General features: G+C 27.4%; 1 long non-coding RNA gene across 1 annotated transcript; it reads left to right on the top strand.

The window, feature by feature from the left end:
• Positions 1–196: 196 nt before the first annotated feature.
• Positions 197–2,138, top strand: LOC139093714 (uncharacterized). Its single transcript, XR_011544729.1, has 2 exons — positions 197–458; positions 1,833–2,138. It is a non-coding gene; the product is annotated as an uncharacterized lncRNA (long non-coding RNA).
• Positions 2,139–13,327: the final 11,189 nt, after the last annotated feature.

Below are 13,327 nucleotides of genomic sequence, written 5' to 3'. Positions count from 1 at the left end.
ATATAGTTATTGGTAAGGCCAAATGTGAAGATGTGAGTGGATTTTTTTTTTTTTTTTTGTGCAAAAAAAAGTGAATTTTTTTTAATATTTTTTCTCTCACTCAATTTCTTCTTTCCTTCCTATCCGTGAGCTCCTCTCACATTTTTTTTTTTTTTTATTCTTTTATATTCCATAAAAAGCAGTAAAAAATGTGAAGTGTATTAAAAAATTTTTTTTTTTTTTTATTTTGCCTTTTCTGCTCGGGTATAATAATAATAAAAGAGATTTTTGGGAGGTGCTGGAGGCGAAAAAAAAAAAAATAAAAAAAATGATATTTTTCAGAATGAATTTTTATTTGTGGTGTTTATGTAAAAAAAATGTATATTTTATGTATCTTGTTTGGTGCTGTTTTGTGTGTTAAGGATTAAGGACTTTTTACATATATATTCAGTGGCTGTTATTTATTGATTTACTGTGCTGTAATTTTTTTTTAACTCTTTTTTTTACTTTTTGCTGTAATAAATGATAAGAAAACATTTCGAATTGGAATTTTTATTTTTAAAAAAACTTAAAAAAGTGAAGAAATTTTGTGGAATTAATTTTTGGTTTTTCTATTAAATGAATGGCTTTAAAGGAATTTTTATTGATTTTTCTAAATGAGAATTAAAGTTTTTTTGAAAATTTTATAAAGAAAATTTTGTTTATTATTTTTGAAATATTTATAAACATAACTTTTATTTTTTAAAAATATTTATCAACAAATACTTAAAAATAACAAATTAATACTTAAAAATACTTTTAAATGCTTGAATTTTGAATTTATAAAAGTTTAAGAATAATCTAATTCAAATTTTAAAATTGTTAATTTTTATATATTTAAAATTGATTTTTTTTAAACTTTTCTGCAAATAATAAAATTTAAAAAATTTTGCAAAATAATTTATAAAAATCTAAAGTTTTGTTTATAACTATAGTTAGACATACACAATACTTTCAAATTTTATAAATTATTTTGCAAATTTTGCCAATTCTTATTTCACATTCTGATTTAGTTTTTCAATATGAAATGAAATTTTATTTGAAATTAAATGTTTCTTTAGATTTTTCTTAAGCTAAATTGTGAATGACGGATTTAGTCAATTCCAAAAAGTTTAAATTAAAATTCTTCAAATTAAAATTGAAAGAAACCTTTCTAAATTTAGCTTTGCATAAAAAAAAACAAAAAAAAACATGTTTTTACTAAGTTGAGCAGTTTAGTTATCATTATTAGTTGACAAGTTCATCCAAAATATTTGTCATTCGAGATTAAAAATTGTAATTTTATTCAAAAAATTTGACAATTTCTTTTTAAATATTACTTTTTTTATAACAGTTTTTTATAATTTAATTTTTAAACAATATGTTAATATTTGGATTAAAAATTTATTTAATTTCTAAATATTATTAATTTTCCAAAATAATATAAATTGTCAATATTTTAAAAACAATTAAAAAATTATTATACTTAATTAAAATTGAAATAAATTTAACTTTTTTTTGATAATTGAACTAAGGCTAAATTTCAGATTTCAAATTAAATTTTTAATGATTTAAAATTTGATTATTTAAATTTTATTTAATTTCAATCTTTAATTATGTTATTTCCAAAATTGAATAAATAAACAAATTCACTAATTCTATATTTAGATCAAAAAAATAATTGTCGTTAATTGATATTTATTAAAACAAATTTTTTAAAATTGTGTCAATAAGTTCAACTTTAAAAAAATTCAAATTTAAAAAATTCCCTAAAAAGTTAAAAATTCCCTAAAAAAACTTAAAATAATTCCCAACTTCAACTTCATCAATTCAAGACTCCTAACAAATAAATAAACAAACAAAACAACAAACTATCCATGATACATGCTGCAGAATATGTAAATTTCCTCAAATAATCATGTCTGCTGCAAAACACACCACATCGTATGCCCATCATTATTCCAATACCATCAAAATATCATCCATTACGGTAATTCCTTCAACTTCAAATCTAGTTCCAAAAAAACCGGAGATTCTTCTTCCTTCACCCTTTCCTTTGACAATTTCGCTTTGTTTTTTGTACTTGTAACATAAAAATAAATGAAATAAAGGAACAAGAGTTCCAGTTATTTAAAGGGCAATGACTTGTTTTTTCTAATTCACGCATTTCACAGTAAATTTTATCGATTTTATTTGCTTTAGTTCTTTTTCCTGCTTATTTTTTGGAGAAATGGTCGAATTTACAGCATTTAAATTTATTCAGCATATTCAGTTGTTAAATAATTGAATTTGGCTCATAACATTAAGGTTTTGTCATTTATTAGGTAATTGTAGCACGCGAGTTGGATAAATTTGGGGATTTGAAGAGTTTTTGGGGTTAATTGTGGATAGATTGAAGTTTATTTGATAGGAAAGTGTCTAGGTCAGGGGTGGACAACCTATTGTTTCTTGTGGTACATCTTGGTGATAAGTCAAGATTAAAACCGCACAAATATTGCGGCTCATGTCATTTTTAGAGAAATTTGACAGTAAACTATGGTACCGCGGCACACAGGTTGCCCACAACTGGTCTAAATGCTCAATAACTTATTAAATTTGCAATATCTTTTAAAGATTGTTTTAAAATATTCAAAAATTGATTTTTAAAAAATTAATATTGAATATTTTGTTAAAAAAATATGATTGAATTTCTGGTTTTTAAATAAATTTTTTTATTATTTTATTAGGATAATAATAAATTATAATATTATCAGTTTCAAAACCAATCAACTAACATTCAAAATTGAATATAAACAATTTAAAGGAAATATAACAAAATATAAGGAAATTTAAAATTCATATTTTTTATACATTTTCTTATCTAATAGATTTATGATTGAATTATTAATAAAAATATTTTTTGTTTAAATTATTCAAATTTATAAATAACAAAAATATATTATTCAAAATTCATAAATGTATTTTTATTTAAATTTAAGTCATTATCAAAAATATTAAAGTATTCAAATTTTGAAAAAATTAAAGAAAATTCATGTTTTAAATATTTTAAAATCTCAAATTTTAAATAAAAAATCAAATTTTGAAAAGTCCAAAATCCTTATATTTAAAAAAAAATAAAAATTGCAATTATTAAAAGAATTAAAATATCAAATTTAAACAAATAAAAATTTCAAGTTTTGAAAAATTTAAAATTCTTTGCAAAATTAAAATCTTCAGATTTTATAAAAAAAAATTAAAATCTTCAAACTTTGCAAAAAAAAACTTAAACTCTTCAAATTTTGATTTAAAAATTTGAAATTTTAGAGAAGTTAAAAATTCCTAGTTTTAAGAAATTTAAAAACTCAAATTTTTAAAATATTTCAAATTTTGGTTCAAGTTTAAATAAAAATTTAAACTTTTGAAATTTCATAATTTTGACAAATTTGGAATTTTAAAAAATTAGAATTCTAAATCTTAAAAATATTTTTTTAAATATTTCAAATTATAAAAATCCAAAAATCATCATGAATTTAAATAATCATCCAACAAAAAAAAAATTATTAAAAAAATCCACGCGTCAGCAATTTCATGTGTTAATATTTTCAGGGTCGTGTACAGAATGAATCAGATGTATTCCACAAGAGCCACATATAAATGAGTGAATATTCTCCACATTTTTTGTTAATAGACGGGAAACTTGTGGATGAATTTACTCCAAAATTCATCAATTTTTTTTGCATTTTATGGAAATTTTTTTCAATTTATAAATTCAGATTGGGTCTTTAAAAAAAACACTTTGAAAGTTTCCAGAGGTTGAAGTCAAATTGAGAAATTTGTATGAAATTATATACTTCACAAGAGTTTCCAGAAAAATATTCATTCAAGCAAAATTGAGAATTTTGTATGAAATTATATACTTCACAAGAGTCAGCAGAAATTTCATTCAAGCAAAATTAAGAAATTTGTATGAAATTATATACTTCACAAGAGACTGCAGAAATAACTTCCATTCAAATTTTTATTGATTTTTGAGTCGACTTCTGACAAATTCTCTTAAATTGAATATAAAATGAAGATCTAGATGAAATTTATGTAAGTATTCATCCACATGGAGTGATTCATCTGGAATTCGCAATGAAATTTGCATAAATATTTGAAAAGTTTCAGGTTTTTTACAATGTTTCAAAAAACTAATTCAAAATTCCATTAAAATAATCCAAAAAATCAAGTTCATGTCCAGTTACTAACCACAACCATATCCATTCTTATCTTAAATCCAGCCATTTCCATTTAAAAATTCATAAATTATAAAAATTATTAAATCGATTTCTTTAATATAATAATTTATCTGTTTTATTCACCAATTAACAATCTTAAGTTGCAATATCATGTTTTAAAATTGCTAATTTATTCAATGAATGACAAAAATATAAAAAAAAAAAATTATCCATAAAACAACACAAAAGAGCTGAGTATTAAGAGTCCCGACTGATAAGAGCTCTTTTGATAGTCTATTTAATGATTTTGATTTCTATTTTTAAGAGGTGTGTTGTTAAAGAGTTTGAATTGGTTTTATGACACATTGTGAGCTTTGGAGTTAGATTTAAGATTAAAACGATTTTTAAAATTATTTAAAAAATTTGAAATTTATAAAAAAAAAGATTCTTATTTATTAATAAGATTTAAAATTTAATTTATTAAAAAAAACTGGTTTTATTAAAAAAAAATTAAATTTAAATTTTTTTTTTAATATTCAAATTTTTAAATAATTTAAAATACATATAATTTTAAGTTTAAATATTCAAACTTTTAATAAAATACAAAATTTTTTTAAAAATTCAAAATTTAATTAAATTTAAATATTATTTCAATAAAAAGATTTGAATTTTTATTAAATTATTAAAAAAATATTTAAAAATGTTTAAAATTGAATTTGAAAAATATTAAAAAATAATTTTAAAATACCTAAAAATTTAGTAATTTATAAAAATATAAGAATTCAATAAGCGATAAAAAGTTATTAAAAATAAAAAAAGGTAAAATTTTATTTTTTTAAAATTTAATATTTCAGTTTTTATAACTTTTTTCAATTTTTAATTTTTTTTTAAGATTTCAAAATTTTAAAATATTAAAATTTCAAGTTATATTGAGGAAAATAAACAAAAATTAATTTTTAAAATCTTCAAAAATTATGCATTTTTTAAAATTCATCTTTTTTTTAACCTTCAAATTCACTTCTCGGGCAACAATTCTTTTGATAGATTTGATAAAAGCCACTTCGCACATCCCATAAAAAGCCATATTAAAACCTCTATAAATGCAAATTATGATGACATTCATAATACTTAATAACGTCTAAATGGCGATCCATTATATCATAATCTCAAAAATTTTAATTACCAAAGCTAAAAATGTCCATAATTAATAAAAAAAAACTTTTATTCATCATCCGAAAACCAAATTAAAAAAGTTAAATGGCAAAAAAAAAAAATCAATAAAAAATTATTATTGTCTGATAAAAAATGCTGATTGAGAGACTTTAAAGTCAAAAAGTTGCACAAACAATTTTTCCACATTTTTGTGGATTTTTAATTTTTATTTTTATTTTTTCCCAAAAAAATACGCGAAAATCAAAATTGAAATCGAAAGTTGTTGGATATAGTTTTTTTTTATAATTTAATTGCGCACACACACTGTCGGTTAATTTTTTTGGTCACCGCTGTTGATGAGCCACTCGTTCATGATTTTGTTCTACATTTTTAAAAATATCTGTGCTGCCTCGCCTCAACCAAACCCCCTAAAAATGATATTGTCCACTCTTTAATGGTAGACGCAGGAAATAAAGTTAATGAAAGAGAATTTGACAAAAAATGTTTAATGAATTTAAATGGCAATAAAGTTGAATGACCTTGACTTGATTTTTCTATTTTTGGAAGAGATAAATTGTTGTCTGTGCTTCATTCTTTAACATTTTTGTGTGTGTTTTTATCTTAATTGACTTATAGTTTGGTGATGTTTTAGGTATTTTTAAGGTTATGTGTCTTTATAGGTCATCATTGTAACCCTCCTAGCTACCTTTACCCTCCAAATTCATGATACTGTCCCAAACAGTCTGGTGTGTCCACTAGGGTGTCACTGTGTTGCCATGTTAACACAAGATGCTTAGTATTCCTAACGGCATTTCGAGGATGGAATTCGATTAATTTTTATGGTAAAAATTGCGATTCACTGGATTGTGCTGCTCGGGTGTGAATCTAAAGCACATTCCAAAATTTAATATAAAAAGTTTTTGAGTTTTTTGACATTCGCAATAGAATTGAGAGTTATTTGAGGTTCGATTCTCCATATGCGCTCCAGCCAAAGAAAGAAGTAAGTAAGTTATCATTCCAAAACCCAAAATATCTTCAATTCCAATAATTATTTGCAACTAAACCTTGAACAAATTAACAAATATTTTTACTCATCAACACCTAATCGAGTTCAACATCCCAACATTCAAAATATTTACAAATAAAGCAACTAAAAACTGTTAAAGATTTCACAGCACAATAAAATCCCAAGAAGAAGAAGAAGAAAGTCGACGACATACACATAACCGAGAAGACGGAGCAGAACAGACGATGTGCGATTTGAAATAAGAGAAAAAAATTAAATTTTATTTACTTGAAACGCAGAAGACTTACAAGAATATTTGTAACTCCATCCCAGAGTTGGAAAATAGGCATTTGTGACAGACAAAAACTGTACAAATTCATGATCATTTGTATGGTTTTGTAAAAAAAATACAGATGAAAACCGTACAAATTCTTGATAATTTATATGGCTTTGTAATAAAAACCATACAAATTATCAAGAATTTGTACAGCTTTCACCTGCCACACGTCCCTGTTTCCCAACTCTGCTCCATCCTTCTTCAATTCGATTTTTCGCTAAAAGTTTTTCTTTCTTTTTCTTGTTTTTCGTGTCGTCGAATTTTCCAAAAAAAATAGAAAAACAATGAGCACAAATTACAAATGTAAAATTGTAATTGTACGTAAATAGATTAGAGTTGATGACTGCTATTCTTGATCTGTGCTGTTCATTTCATTCAACTTTTGGTGGATAAAATAATTTTTGGTGACAAGGGATGGGAACTTTGGGGGGTGACAAGGGGTTGTTTATACCTAGGGCGGCCATCTGCTGAATTTTTGTCGGGACGTTATTTATACCGGATTTTTGAAGTTGATTTAGTTAGAGAAGTGACTGAGATCTTACTGGATCTTGTTATTAGATTGGAAAAGTGACTTGGACACTCCTGGAGGTACATGAGGCTGAGATGTAAATTTGTATGGGTATCTACACACATTCCTGAATGTGCTACTTACTTAATTCGCTGGTCGTATAGATCAATCCATGTCATCCCTTAAATGCCGTCTGAAACTGGCCCTGTCACTAGATTTTACCAATTTCTAACAATTTCACTTCCCTGATCGGACAGATCAATTATCTATGATAAGCTTCGACTGAACACTCGACATGCGGTTTCCAGCAATTTGTGGCTACACCCTAGTGAGCCACGGCACATAGGTTGCCCACCGCTTCCATATATTGTGACTGAAGTTGGCTATTTTACATACAATGCTGTTTGATGAGCATATATTAACCGAAAATCGATAATTTGAGTCAATCCTCAAAGATTCATAAATTTCCCAAATGTTCAAATCCCAAAAAACTGTCCCCATAGCATATCCCCTTTAAAATCCATCACCCAATACCCAAAAATAGTCATCTTATCCTAATACACATGCTCATATGTACAGTTGACTGGATGATATTATCATTATTTTTGGTTTTGTATTACTAACTGCTGCCACTATGTATATGCTCTCTCTCTCTCTCTCTCACTCTCTATCTCCAATTGCCGCTCTTCTGCTTCTGTTGACGATAATGTTGTACTATAAATGTTTATATAAGGGCACACGAGGCGAAACGCATTGAATTTCTTCACTTTCAATTTGACTTGTTAAGTTTACATAGAAATATTCTACTTCTTATTACTTCTTTTTTTTCGTAAATAGCAAGGCACAGACAATGTGAAGTGAAAAAAAAAACTTAGAGCGGCGGTATAGGAGAGAAACAAAAAGAAGAAGGAAATACATTCAGTTTTTCATGTAAAATCGATAAAGACGTCACTGACCTAGTGCACACACATCTCACTCACTATATCAACGAGTTTCTCTTCTTTTACTTCTGTTATATTTTGCGTTGATGTCGTCCCGCACTTTTTGAAAAATTTAATATGCGGAGGCTTCTGTGTTTTTGAAGATTTTGCTGCTTCAGGATTAGTTTTTAATGGTGGATATAGATTGTTACAAATCACTTTCAAGGCACATGACATAGATACAGCGTAGATCATCCGATTTCAGGCTGTCATGAGTCAACTAGAGTCATGTCAACATGGCACCCGGTTTCTTGCCATTTCTATGCCATGTGCTTTTCGGAAAAAAGTCAAAAAGGATTGATAGTTAACCATTATTAGTCCAAGACTCGACATGACATAATAACTGGATTTACCTTAAGTTCTGATGTCTCAAAGTTTATTTTGTTGCCTTACAATTATTGATATTGTCAAGGTTCTCGATACTGGCATCAATATTTACTGAATACTGTGACTAGATACATGTGAATCTTGGGGTTATAAGCCTTTACATACGGTATTATTCCGAACGAAATTGGGGAAGCCAAAATCTGACTTCGAAGCTAACCGTGCTAACCGACCTAAATGTACCGCTTGTGACCGAGCTATGTGCCGGGATATGTACATTAAAGGATAGAGTAAAAGCCTATCCAACAGAAATAAGACAGTTGAGCGGCATATAAGTGAATATATCTGTAAGTATAAAAATAAGGCTTCTATCGCTGACTGGTTATCCAAGAGGCAGGCAATTAATATGCAACTTATTGAGGACGTGGGTTCGATTCTTACCATCACAAGAGTTCATATATTGTCGACAAAGTTAGAATTAGGACCTTCCGACGGTTCGAGTTAGACAAATTCTCGATATTGAGGCAATCGGAGAGATACTCACTTACTTCGCTGACAGTACAGATCAACTGTGATCCATGGCCTCCCTCAGATGTCACCTAAAACTGGTTTTATTGCCTGCCAATTGCCAATACCAAATGCAATGCTGTTTCTATCGACAGCTTCCTTCCAGGAGTTCTTCGATCTACCACGAGCTCTCTCAGCGTCCATAAAGTCTGATTTAAAGACCTTATGTAGTGAAGTATTCTAATAACATGTCCAACCCATCGGAGCCTGTTTACTTTGAATATTTTTATAATATCAGCCTATTTATATGCCTTAGGTATATTTGAAACAATAGTCACCAATATTAAGCCATATGGTCACATCAACAAGATCAATTTCATCCAATTCCCTCAATCATGCCATCCAAAATTATCACAACATCCAAAAAACTCAAATAAACTAAGATTAACAAAATGATTTTGATGTCTTCAAGTTCCAATGGTCATCAATTTTAATCGTTACACGATGGATATAATAGATAACGACAGATATTTTTCACATTTATATCACCAAATGAAATCTAATTTCCATGTGATTATATTTCATTTTTTTAAAAAAAATAAATTCTCAAAAAATTTGAAGATTTTCGAGCTTCTTCTTTCCCAGCACACACATCCAGCGAAGAGAAGGAAGACGAGAAAGAAAAAAAAAATTAAAATTAAATATCTAATGTGATAATAGCATATTGAATATCAAGATAAAGCTATGGGAGGAATAATAAAAAAATCCTTTCGGCAATTTAATTAATGATCTCATTAAGTAATAATTTATTAAGATGAATTCTGAGCAACTTTCAAAGAACTAACGAAAAAAAGATGAAGAATATAAAATTATAATTTTTTCTCCTTGTTTATTTTTAGCATTGGGTCTTGAAATGGATGGTGTGATGAATGAAGACATTTTGGTGTGTGGAATGTTGGTTGAATCTTTTGGTTGAGGTTTTGTTTTTTTTTGCGTAAAGTTCATGTAGAATATTGGGATTTATTGTGATTTTGGGTAATTGGCTCAGTGATTGTCTTGTTGCTGGTTCGCAGACGGAACAATCCGTGCCCCTTAAATCTAATCCGTGCCCCCTGTCATTAATCTGTGCCCATCTGTCTTTGATCCGTACCCTCTGTTTTCATTCAAAGACCAATGTTTCTAATTCGTGCATCCAGTCTCTAATCCGCCCTTCATGTATCTAATCCGAACTTCCTGTCTCTAATCCGTGCCCCCTGAATTGAATCTGTGTCCCCTGTCTTTAATCCGTACAACCTGTCTCTAATCCGTGCTTCCAGTCTCTTATCCGTACCCGATCTGTCTCTAATCCGTGCCTCTGTCTCTAATTCGTACCCCCTGACTCCATTCTGTACTCCCTGTCTCTAATTCACCTGAATCTAATCCGTACTCGCAGTCTCTAATCCGTGCCCCCTGTCTCTAAGTGAGACAATCTGTGTGCCGCCAAAACTGCTTGAAAACGCCATGAATTGTATGTCCAAGCTTTTAACCAAGATGATCCGCAAAAAATACAAGGTTGCCCAACTGCTGATCTTCAATAAAGCTTTATCCAAAAGAGGGTAGAAGTTGGGAACTATTGGTCAAAACCCCATCCTATTTTGGACGAAATTTGTCATTTTTTGCTAGATCCAGAACCCTTCTAAGTTTTTGCATTTCAAACTAACCCGAAACTACCTAAATATCAGGATAAGTGCCTTATTCACAAAAATCCATAAATGCGCTCTAAACCCCAAAATTCAAACTATATCAAAAACCCTTTCAAACTCACCTCATTTTATATTTTATTTATCCAGTAAAATTTAAAGTGATGATGTTAATAAAATTAATTTTTTTTGGTAAAACAAAAATGTGCCATAAAAATGCAAAAATATTTTTATTTTTTATTTATTTTAAAAGTTTTAAGGCACAGGAAAGAATTTCCATATTAAGAAATTTCATCATAAAAAAAAGAGATTCTTATGAAAATTTGGAATATGTGTGTAAGCGAGGGGTATAAAGGGGAGTGAGTGAGATGGAGAGTGAAAAACAGACAAACAATTAATTATTGCTTAATGAAACAAGATTTTTATCCACAAATATATAAAAAAAGAAGATTTTTTAATAGTTTCCTTTAGTTTCGGGCGGCAAATCGTCTTTAACAGATTACTTTTAATGATATTCTTTCTCATCTCTCGAAAAACTACGTTTGTTCTTGTATTATATGATATAAATTTTTCTTTATTTTCTGATCATATCTGATCATCAAACGATCATTTCTCAGCTTTACTCACTCTCGAGTAGTCCGCACGATAAAGGAATGAAATAGAAATGAAAAATATCAAATTAAGTTTGTTGTGTTTATAAATATTTGATTCTATATTATGGAACTTCCATACACATTTATTCATCTTTAGACATTTTGTCGAGTAAGGAGGTGTGGACACTCGATTTTGTAGATTTATTGAATCGTTGACTTGAATGTTGCAGCTTGGAAAGTCATCGATTTGAATTTTTGAATTTTTTGAACTTTATGAAGCAATGCTTTAGGATTTTTCAGCTTAACGATGCATTGCTTTAGAATTGAAGTATTACTTTAGAATTTTTGAAAATTTTTAAAGCATTGCTCTGAATTTTTTGAACTTAATGAAGCATTACTTTAGAATTTTTGAACTTAATGAGGCAATGCTTTAGAATTCTTGAACTTAATGAAGCATTGCTTTAAAATTTTTGAACTTAATGAAGTATTGCTTTAGAATTTTTTGAACTTAATGAAGTATTGCTTTAGAATTTATTGAACTTAACGAAGCATTGCTTTAGAATTTTTGAACTTAATGAAGCATTGCTTTAGATTTTTTTGAACTTAATGAAGTATTGCTTTAGAATTTTTGAACTTAATGAAGCATTGCTTTACAATTTTTGAACTTAATGAAGTATTGCTTTAGAATTTTTTGAACTTAATGAAGTATTGCTTTAGAATTTATTGAACTTAACGAAGCATTGCTTTAGAATTTTTGAACTTAATGAAGCATTGCTTTAGATTTTTTTGAACTTAATCAAGTATTGCTTTAGAATTTTTTGAACTTAAAGAAGCATTGCTCTAGAATTTTTGAACTTAACAAAACATTGCTTTAGAATTTTTGAACTTAATGAAGTATTGCTTTAGAATTTTTGAACTTAATGAAACATTGCTTAAGAATTTTTGAACTTAATGAAGCATTGCTTTAGAATTTTTGAACTTAATGAAGCTGTGCTTTGAAATTTTTGAACTTAATGAAGCATTCCTTTAGAATTTTTTGAACTTAATGAAGTATTGCTTTAGAATTCTTGAACTTAATGAAGCATTGCTTTAGAATTTATTGAACTTAACGAAGCATTGCTTTAGAATTTTTGAACTTAATGAAGCATTGCTTTAGAATTTTTTGAACTTAACGAAGCTGTGCTTTAGAATTTTTGAACATAATGAAGCATTTATTTAGAATTTTTGAATTTCTTGAAGCATTGCTCTGAATTTTTTGAACTTTATGAAGCATTCCCCTGAATTTTTTAAACTTGTTGAAGCATTGCTTTCGAAATTTTAAATTTAAGGAAGCATTGCTTTAGAATTTTTGAACTTAATGAAGCATTGCTTTAGAATTTTTGAACTCAGTGAAGCATTGCTTTGTAATTTTTGAATTTAATGAAGCATTACTTTAGAATTTTTAAACTTTCATGAGGCTGTGCTTTAGAATTTGTCAATTTAATGAAGCTGTGCTTTGCAAACTTTGAACAACACGAAGCATTGCTTTAAAATTCTTCAAATTCATGAAGAATTGCTTTAGAATTTCAGAATTATTTGAAGCATTGGTTTGTAATTCTTGAACTTAATAAAGCATTGATTTAGAAATTTTGAACTTAAAGAAGCATCGCTTAAAAAAATTTGAATTTATTGAAGTATTGCTTTTGAATTTTTGAACTCAATAAAGTAATGCCTTAGAATGTTTGAACTTAATGATGCATTGCTTTAGAATTTTTCAATTAAATGACTTTTTAAATTTATTGAACAATAAATTTTAAGAAATCTTAAAATTTATAGAAAAATTCCAAATTAGTGCATTAGCCTCAAAAAAAAGAAAAAAAAATCAAAAGCTTTACCCTTTAAAAAAATTGAATTAAATGAAACACACGATCATGTTTTCCTCAACATTTTATTATATTTTAAAAATATTAACTTAATTTTATTTCATCTGTTCATCTCCCTTCATTCACATATCTTCTCTTTCTCAAATTCTTCTTCCATTTCTGTCTTCAAACTAAGAATATTTGAAT

This window comes from Chironomus tepperi, unplaced genomic scaffold (genome assembly GCF_022539635.2).
Source record: "Chironomus tepperi strain 1889 unplaced genomic scaffold, CSIRO-AGI_Ctep_v1 contig_337, whole genome shotgun sequence".
NCBI lineage: Eukaryota > Metazoa > Arthropoda > Insecta > Diptera > Chironomidae > Chironomus > Chironomus tepperi.
This window is presented reverse-complemented; position numbering and strand designations above follow the sequence as displayed.